Raw genomic sequence first — 6,746 nt, 5'->3', positions numbered from 1 at the left:
CAAAGGCCTTAATCGATGAATGGAGAAGAGCCACAAAATGGGTACATCAACTCAAAAACTGTACAAGAGATCTTAAGCTCTATGAGAGATTATACCCTTGTCACACTTAAGCACAAAATAGTTGTTTATTTAAAAAATTTTTTTTAAATTTTTAAGTAATTGCCATATCCAACATGGAGCTCAAACTTATGATCCCGGGATCAAGAGTCACATGCTCTGGGGCACCTGGGTGGCTCAGTCGGTTAGGTGTCTGCCTTTAGCTTGGGTCGTGAGGGTCCTGGGATGGAGCCCCATCTCGGGCTCCCTGCTCAGTGGGGAGTCTGCTTCTCCCTCTCCCTTTGCTCCTCCCCCTCCCCCAGCTCATCCACTCTCTTGCTCTCTCAAATAAATAAATAAATAAAATCTTTAAAAAAAAAGAGTCCCCCCTGCAAAAAAAAAAAAAAAAAAGTCCCATGTTCCTCTGACTGAGCCAGCCAGGCACCCCTAGGTCTGTCTTTCTTTCTTTCTTTCTTTCTTTCTTTCTTTCTTTCTTTCTTTCTTTCTTTTTTTAAAGATTTTATTTATTTATTTGACAGAGATGACAAGCAGGCAGAGAGGCAGGCAGGGAGGAGCGGGGGAAGCAGGCTCGCCGCGGAGCAGACAGCCTGATGTGGGGCTCAATCCCAGGACCCTGAGATCACAACCTGAGCCGAAGGCAGAGGCTTTAACACACTGAGCCTCCCCAGGCACCCCTAGGTTTTTGTTTCTTAATGGGTCCTCAGGGACCATTTACACCCTTCACAAGATCATCATTCTCATGATTTTATAATCAGTGCCCCATTTAGTCACTCACTTTTCCTCACTCTCTTAAGATTTGATCTGTGTGACTTAACTGTGTGCAAACATCAAATTCACTCTCAAAAGCATGAAGATTTGCCATGATTAAGGATCTCAGAAAAGCTGTGGTTCAACCTTCTAAGACAATTCCAGAAGAGTCCTTCTAGATGTGTTTGGGAGGATGTCAGCTTCAATAGAAGAAAAGCTTGCACTGAGCATGACAGCTTTAATGAATGAATGAATTTTATTTTGAAAACTGAAATATAGATGATATATGATGTTATATTGGTTTCAAATGTTTTCTTACTCTATTTAGTTTTTTTTTTTTAAGATTTCGTTTATTTATTTGACAGAGAGAGGCAGACAGGCAGGCAGAGAGAGAGGGGGAAACAGGCTCCCCGCTGAGCAAATGGGGGACTCGATCCCAAGACCCTGAGATCGTGACCTGAGTGGAAGGCAGAGCCTTAACCCACTGGGCCATCCAGGTGCCCCTTTAGTTTTTTTTTTTTTTTTTTCCCTTTAGTTTTTTTTAACTGAAGTGCTGTTGATAACCAATGTCAGGGTGACAGCTTTAAATTATAATGTTTTTTTCTTTTTTTAAAAGAAAGACCCTTCCTCTGGTTACTTACTTGCTGCTACTGGGGTCTAGCACACAGAAACAAAGTTCTCCCTGAGCCTTCCCCGTTCAGAAGCTGGGGACAGACCCCCACTGAGAGAGACAGGAGTGATTTCCCTCTCTGGCTCTGACTCATCTGAGAAGACTCACATCCTGTTTGCCTGGGCAAGTGGCTGGCTGCCCTTTCCACCCAGAAACACTCCTGAACCAACAAGTCCAGCCTGTTTGTTCCCTTCAAGGCATCAGGCCTCCTGGGAAGAGGAGGGGAGGGCAGAGGCTGAAATGGCCTAGCTAACTTAGCACATTTGCTGATTTTCTGCATTCAGCAGATCTGTGGTGGTAAACAGTGGTCCTGAGCCCTGGGGGCAGCTTATTAGTGAAGAACAACATGACTTTAATTTTGTTTGAGTATGACTGAGCTTGGAGGCAGAAGCACTTCAACCCAGAGCAGTAGACTCTTTGCGGGGCGCCTGTGGGTTAAGCCTCTGCCTTCAGCTCAGGTCATGATAACAGGATCCTGGGATTGAGATCCCTTCTCAGCAGGGAGTCTGCTTCCCCCTCTCTCTGCCGGCCTCTCTGCCTACTTGTGATCTCTGTATGTCAAATAAATAAATAAAATCTTAAAAAAAATAGACTTAAAAAAAAAGTAGACTCTTTGAATGGGAAGGGCTGAAGGGGTTCCTGGAAGTCACCTGGTCCACTCCCCTCGTCTTATAAACCTGGAAACTGTGGACCCAAGAGTTTAAAATAGGGTGACTCTACCTCCCAGTGTCTCTGGGACTGTCGGGCTGTCTGCCTGTTTTTCCCATATAAGTAGCAATAAGGTCACTTTCACCCTCAGAAGTGTCCCAGTTTGGACGATAAATTACATGGCCACCTACACTCCCTGACTTAAAAGAAAAGAAAGGCTATGAATAGGTGGGGAGCAGAGAAAGAAAGGTGACAATGAGGAGACAGTATGAAAAAGGGGTAGAGGTGCATGTGACTGGCTTAGTTGGTAGAGACTTTATTTAAAAAAAAATAAATATTTTTAAAAGATTTTATTTATGTATTTGACAGAGAGAGACACAGCAAGAGAGGGAACACAAGCAGGGGGACTGGGGGAGGGAGAAGCAGGCCTCCCACCGAGCAGAGAGCCCGATGCAGGGCTTGATCCCAGCACTCTGGGATCATGACCTGAGTCGAAGGCAGAGACTTAATGACTGAGCCACTCAGGAACCCCCAGAGACTGGGATTCTTGATCTCAGGTTCCTTTGCTTGAGCCCCACCTTGGGCATAGGCGTTACTTTTAAAAATAAAAGGGGGTAAGATGGTTAAGTGTCTGCCTTTGGCTCAGGTCATGATCCTGGGGTCCTGGGATCGAGTCCTGCTTTGGGCTCCTGGCTCAGTGGAGAGTCTGCTTCTCTCCCCACCTGTGCTTGGGTATGCATGTGCTCTCTTTCTCGCTCTCAAAATAAATAAATAAAATCTTTTAAAAAAGAAGGGTAGAGATGAAAGTAAGAATGAATTTAGCATCTTTTTCAGTGATTCCATTGCTAAATTACATTTTCTTTCACGAGTTTTTGTTTCTCAGGTAAAAGAGATAATAATAAACATAAGGGCACCTGGATGGCTCAGCTGATTAAGGTTGTGATCTCAGGGTCCTGGAATGGAGCCCCACCTAGGGTTCCCTGCTCCCTGGAGAGTCTGCTTCTCCTTCTGCCTCCCCCACCCCTCCCCCTGCTCTCTCTCTCACTGGTTCTCTTTCTCTAAAATAAATAAATAGCATCTTTTAAAAATAATAAATATAAATTTAAAAATTTTAGATAATGTGGGGTGCCTGGGTGGCTCAGTTGATTAAAGCATCCAACTTCAGCTTGGGTCTATGATCTCCGGGTGGTGGGATCAAGCCCTGAGTGGAGGCCCCAGGTTGAGGCCCCAGACAAGCTCCAAGGGCTCTGTGCTCAGTGGGGAGTCTGCTTGAGTTCTCTTCCTCTCCCTTTGCCCCTCTACCTGCTTATGCTCTCACTCTCTCTAACATAAATAAATAATCTTAAAAATTTTTTTCCATTAATTTGGAATTTTCTGATTACTAGGTCTATGATTGAGTTTGGCTGTTAAAAGCAACTGGCTACTGATCCTTCATATAAGAATACCAAAGAAACAAAGTGGGCAAAACACTCAACATGGTAGTGGCTTTCTTGGTAAAAGAACAACGTGACTTTGGTCCTGTTCATGAAGAAAGAATTTTTCCTCAAAACTTACGCTTCCGCCATCATCCTTAAAAGAACTTGCTTCGGCTAAACCGAGGTCAGTTTGCTCACTCACCAGTGTGCCGGGAACGCCTACCCCGTGTTAACGTGCTGTGTTGGGTCAGTGAGATGGGGCACTGCTTTTCAGGAAGCTGATAAACTTTTAATGGCCGTGTGTCGCGATGAACGTTTACAAATATTCTATAAGAATGTCACATCCGTCTCGCGGTTTAGAATTCTTTTCGTTCCACTGTACCTTTCATTAAAATGTAAGGTCATTGGTGTAGAGAAGTTTTTTTTTTGGGGGGTCAGGTTTTATTTTTTTTAAAGACTTTATTTATTTATTTGACAGATCACAAGTAGGCAGAGAGGCAGGCAGAGAGAGAGGAAGGGAAGCAGCCTCCCTGCTGAGCAGAGAACCCAATGCGAGGCTCGATCCCAGGACCCCTGGGATCATGACCTGAGCCAAAGGCAGAGGCTTAACCCACTGAGCTGCCCAGGCACCCCTTGGTCGGGTTTTATTGACATAGCTGTAGAAAAGCATGTAATCAGACGTGTGCAGCCTGATGCGGATATCCCCACGGGATGAGAACCAGGAGCGAGAAACAGCAGTTCGAGGACCTCAGGAGCCATACTCATGCTCCTTTCCGGTCACGGTCCTCACCCCAAGGCTAACCCCCATGCTGCCTTTTACCCCCATAGATAAGTTTTGCCAGTTATTGAGCTCAGTATAAATGGAATCATATAGAGAACATTCACTGGGTTTTAAAAACACGTGTGTTCATTGACCGTCTTTACAGAGTGGGTTATTGAAACCAAAATCCAGATTTCTTTAAAATAAAAGATGCTACAGGACCTTAAATAAAAGATGTGGTGATGGAAATGTTCTGCCTTTTGGCTGAATCGATGTCAAGATCTTGGCGGTGATGCTGTGCTTGAGTTTTGTGGTGTGTCACCATTGGAGCAAACTGAGTCACACCATCTTTGTTATTTCTAACAGCAGATGTGACTCTACGAACATCTCAGCACAAAAAGCTTAATTAAGGAACGTATTAAGAATCATTTAAAAAGTTTTAGATTTTTCATTTTCATTTTATTTTTAAAAATTTTAAATTAAAATTAAATTTTTATTTATTAAAAAGATTTTATTTTTTGACAGACAGAGATCACAAGTAGGCAGAGAGGCAGGCAGAGAGAGAGGAGGAAGCAGGCTCCCCACTGAGCAGAGAGCCCGATATGGGGCTTGATCCCAGGACCCTGGGACCATGACCTGAGCCGAAGGCAGAGGCTTTAACCCACTGAGCCACCCAGGCACCCCTTAAATTTTAATTTAAATTAATTTAAAATTTAAAAATTTTAAAACATTTAAAGGAATGACGTGCTAGGCCTGCCATTTTCCTGGCAACATACGGCTGGAGCTGGAGAGCAGCTGTGTCCGTGGACCAGCACGTGTTCTTTCTGGTTTGCCACAGTCCCTGCTGGCTTCTGATGGTCTCATCCTTGGTCAGGTTCACTCATTTGTTACCTGCTCCTGCCTGGACCTGGGTCAATGCTAGACGAGGGGGGGAGCTACAAATGGTTTTCCCCCTTTTTTTCAGGCATGTGTGACTTCAAGATGGAATTTCCTCAATCTAGTTCGTTATGGAGATTCTAGGCATTAGCTTGGTCTGTTTGACTTCGTCTCACATCTCTGTAGCGTTGCTGGGAGGGGCTGCGTGGCGATTTGCGAGCTGCTGGACGCTACTGACCATCAGAATCGCCATCGCGTAATCTTTCTTCGTGACATTCTCTTATTTTTAAAATTTCTACTTCCTTAGCAGGTTCTTCTTCCATCTGGCTCCCCCAGCTGGCAAACCCATAGATTCATCCCTTGGACGCAACGTTTTCTAACCCAGTGCTCAGCCCGCTCTGGAGTACGACCCATATGTGGTACTATCGCCTGTGCTTAGTACAAGGCTGGCACCATATGCTGCCTGCGGAGCGATCTGCGACACCCACACTGTTCTCTACCCTGATGACGACGGTCTTCTGAGCATGGCCTGGGATGCGGCGGCCACGTCGAGTTCCTTATAAGAGCTTTAGACCCTCAGTCTCAGGTTTTGTGTTTTTCTCCTTGAGGACCTACAGTTTCCAGGTGGTCTGCAGATACCACTTGGAGAAGCACTTTCCTCAGTTTTTTCATGCACAGAAAATTCTGGAAAGATGAATAGGTGACGTGTAAAAGAAAAAAAAATTTTTTTTGGCTAACGTATTAAAACCCCTGAGAAGTACTGTAGCTATAAACAGACAAACCCAAAGTTTGTTTGATTTCATTTGGCCTCGAATTTCCCCTGAGTATAGAATCTTCTTTTCATTTAACACCTGGAGGAGGAGTGGTGTTTGTTTGAATGATCATTTAGGGCATGTTCGTAGTAGTGACATATCACCAAGATTTCTTGCAGTTCTGAGTTGGACTCCTGATCCTCTGCTCTCTGTCTCCCTTCTCCCTGGAACAGACACTGTCCTTCTTATTGCTTGATTACATATGCTGTGCTTCTCTGGCTGGGATGTCATCTTTTTTTTTTTTTTTAAGATTTTATTTATTTGAGAGAAAGAGAGAGAGAGCACAAGCAGGCAGAGGGGCAGAGGGAGAGATAGAAACAGACTCACGGCTGAGCAGGGAGCCTGATGCTGGGCTCGATCCCAGGACACTGGGATCTTTTCTTTTCTTTCTTTTTTTAAGATTTTATCTATTTGACAGAGACACAGCAAGAGCGGGAACATAAGCGGTGGGAATGGGAGAGGGGGAAGCTGAGCAGGGAGCCCGATGTGGGGCTCCATCCTGGGACCCAGGGATCTTGACCTGAGCCAAAGGCAGACACCTAACTGACTGAGCCACCCAGGCGCCCGGATGTCATCTTAAACCCAGTGTCTCTGCAACTCCCTTTTCCGCTCGAGGTGATTGCTGAAAATAGTAAAGAATGAGAAGTGGGTTATGAAGACCCAGGGCAGAAGAGTGCTGAGGCTGTGGCCAGAGGAGAACAGAATTGCTGATCCGGATTTCAAGTCAAGACTTGCGGCGATCGTGTTTGGGAAGTCTCCAC

Source organism: Lontra canadensis, unplaced genomic scaffold (assembly GCF_010015895.1).
Source record: "Lontra canadensis isolate GAN:19392208 unplaced genomic scaffold, GSC_riverotter_1.0 scaffold36, whole genome shotgun sequence".
In the NCBI taxonomy this organism is placed as follows: Eukaryota; Metazoa; Chordata; class Mammalia; order Carnivora; family Mustelidae; genus Lontra; species Lontra canadensis.
The sequence above is the reverse complement of the archived record's forward strand: the minus strand, read 5'-3'. Positions refer to the sequence as shown.